Consider the following 21,189-nt stretch of genomic DNA (forward strand, 5'->3'; position numbering starts at 1 on the left):
AGAGAGACAGGGACAATAGTTTTGAAAACATTCTCCCAAAATGACTATTATAAATTACTAGAGAATATTCTTATCAAAAATAATTATTATTTTCAAGTTATTTATCGAGATTATTATAATACGTTATTACATATGTTCTTGATAATACTCTCATCAAGGAGAATATTCTCTGGAAGGACTATTATTAATAACTTCAGAATAATTCTTATTTTCTATAATATTCCCCAGTAATTTATAAAAGTGGTCCTTCCAGAGAATTCTCAAGGATATTATATGTGTGTAACTATATTATAAATAAGAGAATATTTTCATCAAGAACTTATATCTTCAGAATATTCTTATAATAGTCCTAGCAGAAAATATTCTCGAATATTTTTCTCGATGAGAATGTTCTCAGAAGGATGATTCTCGAGAATTTTACATCTCTAATCTCCTAACACAAGTAAACAAGTAATAAAGTGCAATTCGCGATGCATAACAAATTCCACAATATCCCCCACACGCTCTACGAGTTACAATATGTAATAAAGCGCAATGCATATAAAATTCCACAATATCACCCCATACAAGCTACAATAAATAAAGCGCAATGCACAACAAATTCCACAAAACCAACCACCCGATACAAGTTACAATACGTAATGAACCAAGACATCGCGCAATACGCGATGCAAAACTAATCCCAACACGTTACAATAAGTAATAAAAGCGCAATACACGATGCACAACAAGTTCCCCCAATACGAGTTAATAAGTTTAATAAGTAATAAAGTGTGTTCTGCGTATGATGCACAAAACACTCCACAATACCACCCCTCCCCATACGAATAATAAAACACAATACGCAATGCACAAAAAATTCCATAATATATAGCCACAATACGGGATGCACAAAAATTCTACAGTACCGCCGAATACGACATACACCACCAACACGCAATACAAGTTACAATATGTAATAAAGTGCAATACACGATGCATAAAAAACCCACAGTATCACCCAACACGAGTTAACATAAGTAGCAATACGCGATGCAAAACTAATGCGTGACAACAGGTGAAACAAGTTACAAAATATGTAACGAAACACAATATGCTATGCATAAAAAATTCCACCATATCGACCCACACAAGTAAAAATAATAAAGAGCAATGCACGATGCTCAACAAATTCCACAATACCACCCAATAGAAGATAGACCTCTAACCATTACGTTACACGAGTTAAAATACGTAATGAACCAGAACATCTCACAATGTGCAATTACGTGAAGCACAAAAATTCCACAATATCTCCCAACACGAGTTAACATAAGTAATAAAGCGCAATATGTGATGCATAACAACTCCCACAATATTGCCCAACACGTGATGAGTTACAACACATAATGAACCAAGACATCTAACAATGCGTAATAAAACGCAATACGCGATGCACAAAATTTATACAACCAAACACAAAGGCTACAACAAGCAAAGTGCCCAATGATTTGGCCAAAAAAATGCACTTAAAAATTATGGATGTCAAATATAACAAAAAACTACAACCCAAAATATGAGAAATCACAAATTATAAAACTATTCTACACTAAAAAAGTTAAAGATTAATAAATATGACAATACAGAACCGTGCGTCACAATAAACAATTAAGTACATATATAATTTCCACATCAAACGTGAATAGTTTTCTGTTGCAGATACCATGATTCCACTGCATTACCTTACAAAGAAAAACCTTAGTTTAGGTTCAGGCAATAAATGATTATATTCATTTCAGGCCCACACAGCCCCCCCCCCCAACAGAATCCTCACAACATAAAAAAAAACAAACCTAGAATAATCCTTTTGTTTACCTTTAGGTCTCATTTGGTATAGGACACCAGTAAATTATAACTCAAAACAAGGCAAGAGACAAAGAGCGACCACTGCCTCCAATTCTCTTGGCGGCTGGTCGGATTCTGTTTTATGTCATACCATCACAAAAATACATAAACATCGTAGGTATTCACACAGTTTATAGCATCACAAAATGCAAACACACCCAAAAGAAGGGTACTGTATTGTTCAATCACAAATTTATCCAGTGGTGATGACCGAAATAACGCGATCACAAAATGTTCAAAACACAGGCAAGAAAATATGAATTTGATAACAGACACAAAACAGTACCAGTTTGATTCCCAGAGATGAGTACAGAATATGCTTTTTGAGGGTCAACACAAGTCTGTGAACCAAAGTTGAGGGTGGCGTTTTGTTTTGTCCAGCAAGCTCCTGTTCAAGAAATAAATAAAACAAGAAACTATTGTATTAATATACTAAAATCAGCGTGATCATACGTCCTGGATTGAACAGAAAGGTCCCTGTTTGAAAAGCCTGTCCCCCACCTAAGAGAAAACACACACTTCCAACTACAGGCTCTCCTCCTCGAACGGAAGGGGGGAATTTCCACCTGCAGCCTCCCACCTATGCCAACAATTTTTTCATTGAACGAAGAAGTGGGCAATCATCCCATTTTTCCCCCTTCTGCGTATGCTGTCCCGAAAATTCACGGAAAACAATTCGATATGCGTGAGTCAGCTGGCAAGTAAGTGAGCAAACGAGTGGCTGAACAAGTAAAGGAGACTTTTATTCATTCGCTGGATAGTTCAATCGGTCACTTGCTCACCCACTACATCACTCTCTCTAGGTGGCTCATTCACTCGGTCAATCAATATATCACTCATATTGATTGAGAGGGCAATAGGGTGATCACATTCCCCCTGTATTCACCTATGCTTCCTACCAACCTTTTTTGAGGATAGGCAAGCATTTCAAGGTCTTGCATGCTTTTTGCATATCTCTAAGGTGGTGGTTCTCGGAGTGCATCACGGCTCCAAGGGTCATCAAATTTTTGTCAAGAGCATTGTGACGAGCTGGCGATATTAACGTGTACTGCTTTGCTGCTTTAAAGTGGTTCTTTGTTAGACTATTCTGGAGAGGCGCGGATCATTGTTGACTAGGGCAAGGGAGCTGAAGGGTCACAAAGGTTTGATAACCACTGTTCTGGAGGGTGACGGGACTTCGCTCGCATCAAACGCACTTCAAGATACTTTATGTAACGAGTGCCACTTAAAACTATTCCACATATGCTTATTCTGTTTTCTCGCCAGGAAATGAGTAGATACGCCCGAAACTTGCTGGTCTTTGCTCCTCTTTTCCACCCATGCAAAAACTAGCTGGGACAACAGCAACACAGAGTTCAGCTGTAAAAAATTCAAGAGGCTTAACAGAAGTCTCTAATGTACCGACCATTGGCGATTCCCAGCGAGTATGACTTTGTTGCTCGTATTGTAAATCATGCCACCTACCATCCTATTTTAATCAGACGTAGGACTGTAATGTGTTTTCTAGGGACAGACTTTTTCTTGGGAAACCACTGAAAGGAATATTATGTAAAAGTAAATTTTCCAGTGGGGCCCCCCCCCCCACTAGAAAAATTGTCTCCCAGCCCTAGTGAAGTGTCCAGGTCGCACAATTCTATTAAGTACATAGGTTTTAACATGGGATATGCTCATTGGCGAAGATCACAATGACTTCATTTAAGATAGGTTCGGAGTTAGAATTTCCCTCTTTCTCATGACGTAGTAGCCAAAGAGCTGAACATTACAGATTCAGAGCTATGGCTGATCCATAAAAAGACTAGGACGCGTAATTCCATACCGTACATAGGATTTTTAACACGGGATGTGCCTCATTGGCTAAGATCACTATTACGTCACTAAATCGTCACACCCAATCGTGACTTCGGAACTCGATGTAATGCACATGCGCAACATAGTTATTTGCACACGTTTTTCTGGCGACTGTTGGTTGGCGCCAATATACTTCCGTCTTTTTCGGAGATATGGCCTATGAATCCTGGTGTTTGGCAACTTATTGCCAAACACCAGGATTCACTAATGATCACAAAATAATATTACAAAGATATGATAATTATATTGCTATACAATTTTATAATAATGATATACAATATAATATCACAACGCAAAAAAAAAACATGCTTCAGACTACATTATTATTAAATGCCCCTGTAGGCTGAACTTTATTCAGCACCAGTCCGCATACGGCTTCGCCCCTGCCTGAACGAAGTTCGGGCTCGGACATCACTTCGCTCCTCCAGCCGTTACAGGGGGGCCCCTGCTCCCAGACAGAAAATATCAACTATGTTCTCACCACAACCAGAAATATGGCAAAACTGATAAGTTGAAACAAGATATTCCAAAAACAGACTGCGGGTAACACTATGAAAAAAAATTTCACGTGGGTTTGCATTGGATTCGAACCCGCAACCTTCAATACACAAACCCCATGCTCTAACCATTATATCGACTGGCATATGCCGATTGCCCCTAAAATTAAATATATGTATTATTAAACGTTGCCAGGAAATATATTGGCGCCAACCAACAGTCGCCGGAAAAACGTGTGCAAATAACTATGTTGCGCATGCGTATTACATCGAGTTCCAAAGTCACGATTGGGTGTGACAATTTAGTGACGTAATAGTGATCTTAGCCAATGAGGCACATCCCGTGTTAAAAATCCTATGTACGGTATGGAATTACGCATCCCAGTCTATTTACGGGCCTGATCAGAGGTGAAAATTAAGTTTTACTGCCTGTGTGGAACAAACTTTGCCGCTTTTTCTTATTCTAGTCAAATTTTCTTGACCACTAATTTCTTGAATTTGACACACTAGGATATATATAGCCCACTAGACCCCACTCCTGGCTTGCATATTCTTTTGTAATTTTTTGCAATTCCTCTATTAGAGAAAAATCTTGGGCTGAGAGAAAAACCATCTATCAAGGAAACATTTTTCTGGGTATTATGCTGAGGTGAACTCTGAAAGAAAAGTCATCTTGTCTCTGCCGGGACTCTAACCCAGGCTCTCTTGCATACCGGGCAAGTATGCTACCTCCTACACGACTGGAGATACGACCCTGCCTTCCTTATTTCATGCACTGTGGCGTGAGGCACTGAAGTAGAGACATTAGTAGCCTCTCTTAACTTTAGGAAATGGCCCCCCCCCCAGGTGGGATAAACCAGAAAATGTTTCTTAGATGGCTTTTTTCTCAGCACAAGACATCAATCTCCCTAAACCGTCCCACCTAGAGGCCATTTCCTGAACTTAAGAGAGGCTACTAATGTCTCTACTTCAGTGCCTCGTGCCACAGTGCGTGAAATAAAGAAGGCTGGGTTGTTTCTTCAGTGGTGTAGAAAGTAGTATGCTTGCCCGGTATGCAAGAGGGTCTGGGTTCGAGTCCCGGCAGAGACAGTTGACTTTTCTTTCCGAGTTTACCTCAGCATAATATCTAGAAAGTAAACGTTTCTTTGAATTCCTATTCTATCTTTGTTTATACACTGTGTGCGAGTAGGAAAAGCCCAATTCTAAATACAGTCAATCCCGTTTTAACAAAATCTCATTGTAACAAGGGATTTTCTAATCCTCAAATAAATTTGCATAAGAACAATGCATTGCAAATTCCGATACAGTAATACGAAATGAAAAATCTGTTATAATGAATTCAAAAACAAGTTTCTGAAAATCAACAAAAGAATACAGAACATTCCAAAAAATAGTCCAGTAAAATCGGTTTCGGAGAATTCCCTTGCTGAACTATACAGGAAGAATGGTTGTTCTTCTATAGCTTGTGGGTGTGAGGAAAGAAATGTTGAACAATACGGTGAGTGAGCAAAAAAGAATAAAATCTGTGGTAAGTCAATGCTACGTGTTAGAAATTTTTCATATTTGTTCTGTTTCATAATGAGTGGCCGTGAAAGGAAACAGTTTTTGATTAAAGAAAAACTTAAGATCATTTCTGAAGTTGATGCTGGAGTAAATAAAAACAATGCGACTTTAAAATACTACATATCTACTGTTTCACCATTTTTTGAAAAATCACATCAAGTTAGAATTTCAAATTCAAACAGCAGTTATAGAATTTCAAATTTTGAAGATGCTGATGTAGCTGTCATTACAGGAGACATGTTCAAGAAACATACATGGTGTCAATACATTCATTCCTGAAATATACTGGCTACTAGCCCACTCGTATGAGAGTAGACTGGGCTTTGCATGTGATTGTAACCGCTTTGCTCACAAGCAGTAGGCGAGAAATTTGGATGATCTCTGTTAACAAATTGGCGATAAATATGATACAAGTTTTGATAACCTTGTTCTAACAAAGTCGCATATTAGAAAAAGGAAGGGGGGAAAGCATGAAAGAAAAACAGTATATTACTATAATCTCTTATCTGTAAGTATTACAGATAGGTATATGAGGGTATAATAGGTATGAGAAAGGTACTCTTTTTACTAACACCCGTTTTCTTTCCTCTTTTATATGCATGTATATAGTGCAACTTATTTCACCTTAGAATAGAAGTTTTTTCTCATCGCGGAGATAAAAAATAACTTTTTTTTATAGGGTTACAACCAGTGGCCAGGGACGAGCTTAACTATTTTGCGGTCCGGTGCAAAAAACAGCTGCTTTGCGGCCCTCTGAAATAATTTTTCCCGATCCTTGAGGGGGTTGCCAGGTTTCGATGCCTATGCTAGTCTCTGGCATAGGCATCCAACCCATTTTGCTGCAAAATGTGGTAGCCATCTCTGCAACATCTGTACACAGCACATCCCAATGGAAGGGCTGTCAGGGCTAGACGATGGATTATCGCCCCAGAGTTACAACTAAATACTCTTTTTGCTGTGACAAGCATGCATTTTGCCGCACCCCCCCCCCCCCCACCCGAGTAATTTTAAATAAGTCGTTAGAGTGAGAATTCGGCGATCTTTCTTGTCAAGCGCCCCTGAGCAAATAGGGCACGTTCCACAAATTTACAGGGCACAGGATTTGGCTGCTTTTTGCATTACAGGCAAATCCCTCCCCACGCCTCTGCTTCAAAGAAAACTGTACAAGAGCCGCCCCAAAAATATTTTCCCAGGGCACAAACTTATGAAGGCCGTGGGTTCCGGAGGGGGTTGTCAAAATCCTAAATCTCGAGGGTCCCTTGTCTTGGGCAGAATCTCAAGATATTGTTTTGATAAGAAGTCAAAATGTAACTCAATCTAATCAACGTAAATTTTCTCAATTTAAACAAAGTACTTTTAATTAGTTTAGCGGCCCAGTGCAGCTGCAACCTTCGCACCTGCTCAAGTCCGGCCCTGCCAGTGGCGTAGCCAGGTTTTGGTCCGTGGGGGAGCAAAATTGTGAAAGGCGCCATTTTTTTTTTGTTAGTGCTTAAGGCGCAAACTTAAAATTATGCATTAGTGGGGAGAAAGAACTTTAAATTTCCCAATTTAAAAAAAGATCAAATTTATTTTGTTTTCAGTTGATGTTATTTTTCAAATTAAATTAATTACCTTTCAATTAATATATTTAAATTTTTAATTAATTTTAAATTCTATTTTGTGTTTTGCACACTTATACAAATGCAAACACCAAAAACAACTGGGAAGTCACCCTAAAAGGTAGTTTGAAAAAAATTCAGATGAAAATATAAAAAATGATAGAATAAAATAGAAAGGAAGAAATATTTTTTCTCTCCCTAAAATTATCCCAAGGTGAATGAAAGTACAGAGAAATCTTCATGCTTCCATTTAATTGCTTTCATCATGTTACACTGTTATCGTAAGCACATATCACTTATACACTACTACTACTCAATCGTGCATGTACTTCCAAGATATTATGAAATTTCTAACAAATTAATGCATGCCGGAAAGTTTTCTTATATTATGCGTGACCATAACATATATGATGTCATAGTTATGCATGGTTTTAGTTCGAGAAGTTTTGCCATCTGTCTTCCATATTAGAAGTAAAACTGGCCGATGCCTGAAGTTTCGTGTTATGTAAATACCACGGTGAAAGCTTGCCTGCTCTCTGCGGGAAGGCTTTCCAAACGAAAGATCGGTTAGCATTCATACCTAGAAATTTAAAAAAATAAGACTCTTCAGTCAACCGCCACTGTGCCACTAGCGGGGTTCAAACTGGGATGAATCCATCATGATACCCACACGATCGCAGTGGTTATCACATACTACTAGATTGGAGACGCACAAACAGAGGGTGGACTGAATCCAAAAGGTTTAGGAACTACTGCTTCAAATGAATAAGTGTGCACCAGAAATTGTCGTATGTGTCCGTAATCTATTTAAGTATCTCTGAGGCGCGCTTGTAATGCCACTGCTCATCTTCCGAATCGAAGTGAGAGTGGCAGGTGTATGAATCGACTGAAATATTTTTGTTTTATTATCTACTGGCTTCCTTTGGAGATACTATGTAAAGGGAAGTTCTGCTCGAAGTTGAACTTAAAAAAAGCAGTGCATAGTGTATGTATATTTATTTCTAGTGAAATAAATTCATGCGATATGTTCTATAACAAATCAAAGAAGAATGGAAATGTCGACAATGAATGGTACAGACTAGGGTTCTCTCAAACTTTTTCCATCCGCGGTGCCCCATCACTAGTCTCTCCCGCACCTCGTGGTCGCCTTACTATGTGTTTGGCCTGACAGAAGAAACCATACCCACATATTAGACTCATTTTTGGTTCGATCTTGCAAAGTGGATTTTGGTCATTCCTTCAATGATGGGCTTTACTGACAATTATGAGTGCATACTAGCACTTTTGTATGGTATATCTCTTTCCCTGTTATAACTGTGTATTCATACCAAATTTCATTGGTCCACAGCTGCCCAGAGCAGTTTAATAAAGAATGTCTTTAAAAAATCTTCGGGATGCTCCGCGGTGCCAATAACTAATAAGTTCTTGGAAAGTTAGAGAACCATCTGCGTCAGGCTATTCTGGGCAGTCACGAATAAATTATGACAAAGTCGGGGGCCATTGGTGCCAAAAGTTTAAGAAACACTGGATTAATTGGAGTGGAGATATACGTGTCATGAGTTAACAAACACACTGGCCATAACTTTTTCCAGGGAATAATTTCTCAGATTCGGCACACTGCTGTATATGCATAATGATGAAACAAACAGTGATTCGTAGAAAAGAGAAACTACACCATGAAAAAGACATTTATGAAAAAGTCACATGATTACTTTTTACTTCAAAAAAAATTTTCTCAGCTCAGAAGAAGGGGGGGGTGTGTCTTCCCCCACAAAGTACAAAAAATACAGATTTCCTCTAGAAGAAATTTTTTTAATTCAAAAAAATTTAGACACTTCTTGATATTATGGTATTACAGATTTTAGGAATAATTCGAAAATGAGTTTTCAGATTTAGCTTGTAGACCTGGTAATCACTAATTAAAAAAAAAAAAAAAAAAAAAAAAAAAAAAATCACTAAAGGAGATACTTAAAACTTATTGGAAAAGTAATTATTTTTCTTGTTTTTGCAGCTGATGCAAGTCTAAATAATTCTTTTGTTCTCTTCAATTTCAAACATTTTTGAACGTTTGATCCTGCTTCTTTAACCAGAATTTACCCATTTCATAATTAAAATAAGCGTTTCTTTGAGTTCGCTCTTGATCATTACCTCTGTTTGATACAACATACTCTGAGATGACTTCCCCCCCCCCCCCAGAGTCATTCTTAGAATATTTATTCGAAATTCTCAAATTTAAATATAGTGATTAAAAACTATAAGACTTAAATTACTTTTAACTTAAACTATAGAAGTAAAAAGTATAGGACAATGATTAAACTATTAGATATTTATAATACAATGATTCTATTTTCACAAAAAATTTAATCCGAATACATTTGTTTTCATTATCGATTTTTCACTAATTGGTGATTACTCCATGTGTATTTTATTTTTAAGCATCTTTAACAGATTTCCAGTCTCGTTTTGTTTCTAAGTTTTCTATTATTCATTCTCTTGATATGCCATTTCTGTTCACATCATTCACCAGCATGTTAAGTGTTCAATGGAAAATGGTTTCCAGATGAGCAATAATTAAAATTACTTTTCTAGATCGTGGTCGTGGTTGGTTTAAAAGGAACAAAAAGATAATTCATGTAAGTATTGTGCTTGTTATGTGTTCAAGTGCTGCCATCTTCCAAATCAAAAATAAGAATAAAAATGAAAACTTTTTCTGCAAATTTCAAACTGACAATATTGGATGGAATAATTTTCAGAAATCATTGTAATTTCTGATTCATTTCATCTAGCTGGAACACAACTCAGATAGTATACAATAAATATGCGTAAGTTTATGAATATAAAGCCCAGGATAAGAGCTCATTTCTCACCATATTACTTATAGCATATTCAAATCAGAGTTTCCCCCAGTTACTTTTACTAATGCTGCTTCTATGCCAGAGAGGCACCAAAATGTCTTGCACAGGTGAGAATTTTGTCTCAAGCCTTCCCTGCTCCTTCACATGATATTGCACTGGGTCTATTATATATATTTTTTAATAAAGGGAATTGAATGAAAAATTATGACCCAGGTGTGCATAGAAAATTACCTAGGCAAACCACATTCCTAGATATGAAAGCCCCTATACCTGTCAGTATAACTGCTCTATTTCAAACAATGTAGCCTGAGTGGGATGACCGTTAAAAAAAAAAAAAAAAAAAAAGACAGGTCCAAGATGATTTATTTCATAGGTTTGTTAGATCTCATATTTTATGATACAGACCAATATTTCTAATAGTATTCAGATCTTGGAAGGGGCGATTGCCATCCTCTGGAACTGTGTTTTGGAATTGGCTATAAACTGTAGATCTCATTACAATTACCCCTGGTATACAGAATATGATGTGAAAAAAAATAGTTACTGTAGCTGCGAAGGATGCTAGCTTGTTACCTTATTATTTTCATTATCAGAGTGTCTACCACATACCCAAAGAAAGGTTTTGTGAATTTTTTTACCTCTGCTTGTCTGCCTAAATAAGCTTTGTTGGAATCTTACATCAAATACCTTTCAAACAAACCAATCACGACCATGTTCTAGACAAAGTAATTTTAATTAATGCACAACTGGAAACCATTTTCCATTGAACACACTAAACATGCCAGAGAATGGCGTAAAAGGAAACGGCATATCATGAGAATAAACAGTAGAAAATGAATAATAGAAAACTTGGAAGCAGAACGAGACTGGAAATCTGTTAAAGATGCTGGAAAATAAAATACATGAAGCAATCACAAATCAGTTAAAGATAAGGAGTGAAAACAGATGTACTCTGACTTTTCTCTTGGAAAAAAATAGCTGGAAACAGTGATTGAAAAGATTTTTTGTTCTGTGAACGAGCATCAATTTGCGTAGTTTGACCCCATTTTATACGTTGTCAGAAGCTTAGGCACTGAATCCTGGGAAGGGAAGGCCCTCAAACTAATTCCATTTGTAGCCCAAAGAAATAGAATTGCAGGGAGGAAAAATGTCATGGAAAAGTCAGCTTTTATTGTGACAACTTTAAAATTTCTTAAGGGAAAATTTTGTTTTTGGTGCAAGATGGTGTCGAATTGAGGAATTTCTGCATTTTTGTAACAAAATGTAACGAAAGAAGGAAAATTCCCAAAATTGTAGCAGAATGTAGCAGATTTTCCACTCCTGCAATACTGTTATAAAAAAAAAATTTGCCTCAAATATGTTTAAGTAAACCTTATCCAAAAACAATTCAATGCCCAATTGGTTCGAGTCACTGAGTTATCTTTGAAATTTAACTTCATTCTTTTTATTATCTAGATTCTAGAACAATTTTTTCCTTGGAATTAAATTAAAAGGAGTTCGTATATTTAAATGTGGTTTGCAAAAAGGTTATCACGAAAGGGTTTTTTTGGTATAGAGCAAGAATTAGTTGAAATTCTTGTTGGTAAATTGTGCTGCTCATCGCTGTGCAACGAAAGCATCAGCGATGCTAAACTAATAACAAAAATCCAGGAACTCTTCCAGCAAAATATCAGAACTTTCAGCAAGCATGGCCATCAATGGATGAAAGCAAGCAAAATATACCCAACTTAACAGCCAGACTCATTGATGAAGAAACTGAGTTATCTAAGAACAGGCAAAACAAGTCTGCATACTTTATGAATCGTAGTAAGCCAAATTTTTCAGCAAGCCATTCAAGGCCAAAGGCAAAATCGACCGATCCAACATTACATGCCATTTCTGTGAAAAGAAAGGTCACTTTGCCAAACAAAAAGAGGTACAGAATATAAAAACTTGGGTACCGACAGTGACGCAGCCAACTATGCCATTAATGCCGAGTTGTCAGAGTCGGGCCACTGCATTGGAGATCAATGGATCTTCAATAGTGGTGCATCTACACACGACCTTTGATCATAAAATTTTGTGTAACTTCTAACGATTGGATTGTGGTGACAAAGTTCGCCTTGGCAACAATACCAAGCTCCCATCGAAGGAAAGGGTGAGGCAACGATTTTGCAATATGTCAACAGTACATGAGTTGTAGACAATGACCAATGCACTGTATATGCCGGGCTTAAAGAGGAACTTATTCTCTACTACTAAACCAGACATGCACATCGTCCATATTCCTCTGCAGAACTTCTAACGAATTGGTACATGTTGGTATGTGTGTGTACGTACAGTGAACCTTCCGTGAAGTTTGTTTCTGTAGTAGACAATATTGTCTGTGTAATGCTTGTTATGTGTAGTGCTGCCATAAATTTTTTAAACTACAAGTTTTTTCTCAACTCACAGTGAGTGAAGTGTAATGAATGAATAATTATACCATTGTAGGCCAGTTGTTCTCTACGGCGAGACATTTAAATGGGGAGATCGGCTCACATTCTCGAAGTTGGGAATTTAACTTATTCTCTGAAGGAACTATAACAAGAAAAAGAATGAAAATAAAGATGAGAACCGTGTCAAAATTTACAATTGCGATGACAATATTGTCAGCAGGGCAATGCATCAAATAACCTGTACCAGATGCTGTTTAAAACATTGAGACCCCTTGAGGTTAATGTGGCAGATACAGATGGCCTCGCGTTGTGACACGAGAGAATTGACCATGTTAATCCCAAGGCATTGAGAGAATTGAGTGACAAAGGCATCATTGAGGAAATTGATTTTACAAATTGAGACAAATATTTTTGTGAAGGTTGCCAGTATGGCAAACAGCACATACTACCTTTCAGTCATAGAACATACAAAGCAGAGAAACCTGGCGAACTGATCCATAGTGACCTGTGTGGTCCAATGTCCACAACATCACTTGGTGGTGCTAATTACTTTGTTATTTTCAAAGACTACTTCAGTGGCTTTGTCTCAGTTGCTTTCTGAAACACAAACATGATACGTTCCAGTATTTCAAAAGGTTTGTGAACGTTTGAGAGACAAAATACTCAATGAGAGTCCAATGAGAGTCTCAGAGTGGACAATGGCACAGAGTACATAAACCACAACTTGAAAAATTTTCTCAACACCAAGGGCATCAAGCTTGAGATGCCTGCACCTTACACACCAGAGCAAAATGGAAGAGCCAAGAGAAATACACGACCTATAATGGAAAGTGCTTGATCAATGCTTACTTTATATAGCAAGAAATTACCAATATTTTTGTGGGCTGAGGCAGTAAACACAGCAGTTTACATCCTTAACCATGTTTCGAATAGTCAACAACCCCTGGATCGATTCCATATGAGCTTTGGACTGGGAAAACATATCACTCAAACACCTGAGAACCTTTGGTTCAGAAGCTTATATGCATGTGTCTGACCAACTACATAAGCTGTCACCAAAGAGTAAAAAGACAGTTCTTGTTGGTTATGAAAGAAACTTGACAAATTATAGACTGCTTGATCCAGTGTCAAGAACTGTAAAAGTGCTGAGAAAAGTCACATTTAACGAAAGTTCTTATCCAACTCATTTCACAAAGATAAAGTCTGCTTCAAAAACCCTGAATCTGCAGATAACGCCACTGGTGTGAAAGATGAAACAGACCTGGTGACAGGTGAAGGCAACATACTTAGTTTATCACAGCCATTACAAGATTCAACAGATGAAGAAATTCCATGATCTCAGACCTAGAGGAAATTTAAGAACTCCCAGACACTACGATGTCAATGTTGCTGAAATAGAAATTCCAAAGACATACGAAGAAACCATGGATTCTCATCAATGTGAAGAATGGAAAGAAGCAATCATACAAGAACTTGAGTCACTTCAGAAAAACACTTGGCACCTGGTGGGGTATCCTGAAGGAAAGAATGTCATTAGATCAAAGTGGATGTTTAACCTAATATACTTGTCCGATGGAAACATTGAACGTTACAAAGCTCGTCTATGTGCAAAAGGATTCTCACAAGTGGAGGAAGTTGACTTCAACAAAACTTTCTCACCACCATCAAGGCATGACACACTAAGAACCATCTTGCTCACAAGATGCTGCTCAGAAGAGGTTGAAAATCTTGCATGGCGATATCGATGAAGAGATATACATGCACCCTCCTCTGGGTTTGTCTATCAAGGAAGATTATGTGCAAACTAAGAAAATCCATATATGGATTGAAACAGTCTTCCAGGTGTTGGAATAAGAAATTTTCTGAGTTCTGACTAAACTTTGGTTTCCAGCAAAGTGTGGCTGACCCTGGTGCATTACATGGTGTTTTTGAAAGAAAATTTTCCTCATTTTGTACGTTGATGATATTCTCCTATTATGTGATAAAACAAGAATTTTGAGCAACATAATGAAAGACCTAAATGAAAACTTTGAAGCCACTATGTCAATCAGGATGTTTTGTTGGCAGAGCCGCAACTAGATATTTTGTCACCCGGGGCGAGCAAGCATTTTGGTGCCCATTGTACCGGATCCCAAAGTCATTTTATCGTCTGCACCAGATGCAACGTTAGAAGATACAGCTGCATACCTTATCAAGAAGCAATAGGGTCCGTTTCTTTGTTACCACCAGACCTGACATTATGTACGCTGTTAATCTAGTTAGTCATTTTCAAAATAGCTATAGCCAAATACAGTAAAACCTTGATAAGTCGTCACCTTATGTTATCGAAAAACTGATGGCTTAAGTGGATTGACGACTTAAGTGAAGTGCCATCAGTTTTAATCTGCGATATTGTGAAAATCGCATAAATTTGAAGTGATAACATTTATTAAAATATAAATTAAAATTACAATATTAAGAAAACTTATAGATTTCAAAAGAAAAAAAATTTAATTTTTACCTTTTTTAGAGCTTTTATTACTTAACTTATTATGTTAAAATATACTGGTACACTTCGATTTATACCTTTGAAAACCAAACACACTCCACTTCCCATCTCATTGAGATATCGAAGCGTTCCTGGAGGATGGGTGTGTCTGGAAATTTTATTAAATATCTTCAGAATAATAAATAAAAATATTACATATAGATTACACATATAAATTCACATACAATCAATGTTTGTCCATGGATGTATTATAATATACGGAGGAAGAAATTAAACCGCCAGATCACGCTCATCTTATAGTAAAGAGTTGATTTGAATAATCATAGTATCGCCAAGACTAATTAAGATTGATTGTCTCTGGAATATAATCTCAATTTACAATTTGATTAGACATTCGTCAGTACAAAATGTCGATAGGCGCAACGTCGCTTGGCTCTCAGTAGATGAGTTTCAGCGACGAGGCCACAGATCGGTCTGCAGAACTACTGCATATCAATTTTACATATAGATGAAATTATTCTAGTGTTTTAATTCTTTATCAGCATCTTGTAGTTGTTTCATGAACTAATTTTGGTAAAATTTGTCAAGGTAATCTTTCACATACTAACTACAAGGCGATCTCGAACACAGGGCTCACTTTGAGGGACTTGTAGAGGGCCTGGGGTAAGGAAAAGCACACATTGGAAACAAATTTCTAGATTTTTTAAAGTTGAGTTTTTAGTTTTTCAACAAGGACAATTTGTTTAAATTTGGAGCCCTAAATTAGTGGGGCCTATACAAAAACCAGGTCTTGCTCAAACAGTCCTTAATGTTGCAAAAACTTAGTCGGCAAATGAACTTCCGCAGCATAACTTTCGTTACTTGACCTGTTCCCTTTTGATACATAAGGCTGTTATGGTGCCTTTAGCATATGACAATGCTGTTAACAAGCTATTTTTTTTTAAAAGGAAGCTATAGAAATTTTCTATTCCTCTCTCGAACTTTTTCATGGTGACGAGTTAACTGAAATTAGAGATGAGCAAACAAGGGTTTAATAACATTGTTTATGAAAGCTGGACACCCCTGAAGAAAAACAGACTTAACCGGATTGACGACTTAACAAGGTTTTACTGCACACTGGAATGCCGTGAAGAAAATCATGAAATACCTAAAGGCAACCATGTATCATGGTATTCTATATATACACCTGAACTTGAAAAACCTTGTCTTATTAGCTATTCAGATGCCGACTTTGCTAGCAATATAGACACTAGAAGATCTACCACTCGCTATGTCTTCATGCTGTCAGGTGGTGCTAGTACATGATGCACTTTATGAGGCAATCTTCAACATCTGTCAACATCCACCATAGAATCAGAGTATATAGCAGCATATACTGCTGTGAAAGGTCATGGCTTCGCCAGCTTTTATGGGAAGTAAATCTGTCAATTTGTGATAAAGGTGTTGCCTAGTATATCAACAATCAAAGTGCTATCAAGCTAATTAAATATCCTGTGTACCACAAGCGATTCATATAAGATTCCACTTAATACATGAAAAGTTCCAAGACAGATCAACATTGAATACATCAGTACTAATAAACAATTGACATCTTCACCAAGGCTTTACTTAGGAACAGATTTGAAAAGCTTAAAAACTTGATTAACTGTATAGATAAACTATATATTTATTGTTGACAGGTAAGAATTGGGAGTTAAATGTATTACCGAAGTTTCTCACAAAAAATTCTTCCTTGTCAGAAAAGTTAGCATACATGTGCAAACAAATCTGGCAACGGAGTCATCCCGTTCATTTTTTTTATGCCAATCATCACTGTGCGAGAGCGGCATTTATTGTATTATTTTAATAACCATAATTGGATTATAAACTAAGTGTACTAGTAAAGAATTTCACAATAACATTGTTTCCCCCAGCAGAGATTTAGTGAATTAAGAGATTTTTTGCAATACTTTGCAAATAACTGTTTTAATCCCACCTACGGGGGAAAAACCTATGTTAACCTTTTAACGGCCAATGTTCCCAATTGGGAACATCAGTTTTATTAATTAGAAAACAAAATTTTTCTATCATGATAGCACTTGTTTTTTTTCCTTGAATGCATAAGATTCCAAACTTAATTTACAAAACAAAAAAATTCATTCATTTCAGCACTTATGCCATAAATTTAATTTTTTTAAATTACCTATTTTCACGGAAGAATAAAATTTTAATTTTTTTGTTTTGATTTTAATGTTGTTTCTATGGACATGGGCAAGTCTAGAAAACATACAAGAAAATTTTTTTCATGAATTTTATGGTTGATATTTCTAAACTAAAGGATCAGAAGAGGAAATAATATAGAAAAATTTAGAAAATCAATCCAAATCTTAATTCGGCTGGTAAAAGGTTAAGAGAATATGATGAGCTACATTATTCTTAAAAATTATTTTAAAAAAAAGCTTCAATAAACCTTCAAAAGATATGCACTTATTCTGAAAATTCTTCATTTATATGAATTAATGCTAAAAAAAGCCAAAATATGCACCTGCATATAATCCTGGCTCTACTCGTCACTAAGAAAAAGAAACCACAGAATTCCAAGACATTTAAAACTACAAAGAGCCAGAGAGAAGGAAAAAAAAAAGATTAAACAATGTCATTCAAAAATCTAATGATATTAGATTTCACAGACACTTACCCAGCAATTGCAAATATCCAAATAATTGAGAAACGTAGAACCACATTGATGAAATTAGAATGACATGCTCCCACTTTATGATCACAAATATCTTCAACTCTCATGAATGACAGATGAGAACTTTCATACCAAAATTTTTCATCAGCAACTCGATAGTATTTGACAAATGGAAAGAAGAAAAAAAAATGAACAATGTGAGACATGCCACTAACAAAAAAAATTATAAAATGAAAATAAAGCTTTTTCCCATCCCCTTCATACAAGAAACAACACAAAAAGCAAAAATCAAAAGACATCACAACACAAAAAACACAAATCACAAGACAAGGACAACACACGCATTCATCCCTTTCACACAACACAAGACATCACAACACAAAAAACACAAATCACAAGACAAGGACAACACACGCATTCATCCCTTTCACACAACACAAGACATCACAACACAAAAAAACACAGATCACAAGACAAAGACAACACACATTCATCCCTTTCACACAACACATCACAACACAAAAAACACAGATCACAAGACAAAGACAACACACATTCATCCCTTTCACACAACACATCACAACACAAAAAACACAGATCACAAGACAAGGACAACACACGCATTCATCCCTTTCACACAACACAAAAAACACAGATCACAAGACAAAAACAACACACATTCATCCCTTTCACACAACACAAGACATCACAACACAAAAAACCCAAATCACAAGACAAGGACAACACACGCATTCATCCCTTTCACACAACACAAGACATCACAACACAACACAAAAAACACAAATCACAAGACAAGGACAACACACGCATTCATCCCTTTCACACAACACAAGACATCACAACACAAAAAACACAGATCACAAGACAAGGACAACACACGCATTCATCCCTTTCACACAACACAAGACATCACAACACAAAAAACACAAATCACAAGACAAGGACAACACACGCATTCATCCCTTTCACACAACACAAAAAACACAAATCACAAGACAAGGACAACACACGCATTCATCCCTTTCACACAACACAAAGAACACAAATCACAAGACAAGGACAACACACGCATTCATCCCTTTCACACAACACAAGACATCACAACAAAAAAACACAGATCACAAGACAAGGACAACACACGCATTCATCCCTTTCACACAACACAAAAAACACAAATCACAAGACAAGGACAACACACGCATTCATCCCTTTCACACAACACAAAAAACACAAATCACAAGACAAGGACAACACACGCATTCATCCCTTTCACACAACACAAGACATCACAACAAAAAAACACAGATCACAAGACAAAGACAACACACATTCATCCCTTTCACACAACACATCACAACACAAAAAACACAGATCACAAGACAAAGACAACACACATTCATCCCTTTCACACAACACATCACAACACAAAAAACACAGATCACAAGACAAGGACAACACACGCATTCATCCCTTTCACACAACACAAGACATCACAACACAACACAAAAAACACAAATCACAAGACAAGGACAACACACGCATTCATCCCTTTCACACAACACAAGACATCACAACACAAAAAACACAAATCACAAGACAAGGACAACACACGCATTCATCCCTTTCACACAACACAAAAAACACAAATCACAAGACAAGGACAACACACGCATTCATCCCTTTCACACAACACAAAGAACACAAATCACAAGACAAGGACAACACACGCATTCATCCCTTTCACACAACACAAGACATCACAACAAAAAAACACAGATCACAAGACAAGGACAACACACGCATTCATCCCTTTCACACAACACAAAAAACACAAATCACAAGACAAGGACAACACACGCATTCATCCCTTTCACACAACACAAAAAACACAAATCACAAGACAAGGACAACACACGCATTCATCCCTTTCACACAACACAAGACATCACAACAAAAAAACACAGATCACAAGACAAGGACAACACACACATTCATCCCTTTCACACAACACAAAAAACACAAATCACAAGACAGACAACACACACATTCATCCCTTTCACACAACACAAATCACAAGACAAGGACAACACACACATCCATCTCTTTTGCACACATGACTGCACAAAAAAAAAAAGCAAGACATGATCACACAAGATCATAAATTCAGTATATAGCACATACATAATTCTAATGAGATATGATCTCCTCTCATCTTTTGGATGATACTTTCACAGCTGGTTTGTGGATTTGAAAAACCTGAAAATAAAATGTGTTGCAGCAAAATAACTAAATACAATCACATCTCAGTTATGGTCATTTGATGCATAGGACGACAAATTAGACTGGTAACTATGAGATACAACTGATTTTATTTTCGGCAGTTGCGAACAATTTCAAGTTGAAGTTACACTTGAAAAATTGATAAGACAACATATAGTTTTCCTACTCGTATAAGTCAGGTAGCTTATTATAGATAACTATTTTTATATTACATTTTTTATATGCAATGCCTCACGATAACTTTAAGGACGCAATAGCCAACACCCGGATAATAGGTCAAAATAACAGACGGGAAAAATGCCCAAGATTAAGTTGACAAGAGCAAATTCAATGCTCTTCAACGACACCATCTCCAATGGGCAATCTCAAAATACTACAAATAAATATAGATTAAACTAGAGCGGCAATACTTGCTCATAGATACAGCAATCAAGGACAAGATTTACATAACTGCTTTACAGGAGCCAGGAAAGCCACTGTGTGGATTTCCGAAAAGATGGATGTCCAGAAATGGGAAAGCGGCAATCCTGGTACTCAATCCAGACATTCACCCTATGATATATCATACGAGCAACATCACATCAATTAGAATCTCAACCTGATCAAATATTAGCTAGTGCGTACTCTTCACTAAAAGATTGCCGAGAATGTCCTCAAAGAAATGGACCAACTATTGAAACTGTCCACACAAGCGAACCTATTGCTGTGCGGCGACCTCAATAGTCATCACCTGCTTTGGGGAGACCATAGAACAGATACAACACTACAAATTTCAAGAAGTGTGTTTTCTGACATTTTACTTTGGATTGTTTGGTTGTAGTTTCACTCTCTTTCATCTGCCTCAGCTACAACAATCAGGTTGTATCTGATAATTATTTTATTTTTTGTGATTTGATGTCTCATATTCAAGCTATTCATCAGCAATTTTTTATTATTACTTGGAAAAAAAGGATAGGCCTATATTTTTATTCTTAAAAGAATTCAAAAATATTATAATGTAGAATTTTTTTCACACAAGTGTAAGGTTCATATTTATCATATAAATTAAATATATGTTTATAAAA

Source organism: Pholcus phalangioides, unplaced genomic scaffold (genome assembly GCF_987345545.1).
Source record: "Pholcus phalangioides strain wild (caught in Gottingen) unplaced genomic scaffold, Ppha-v1.0 ptg000028l_1, whole genome shotgun sequence".
Lineage (NCBI taxonomy): Eukaryota > Metazoa > Arthropoda > Arachnida > Araneae > Pholcidae > Pholcus > Pholcus phalangioides.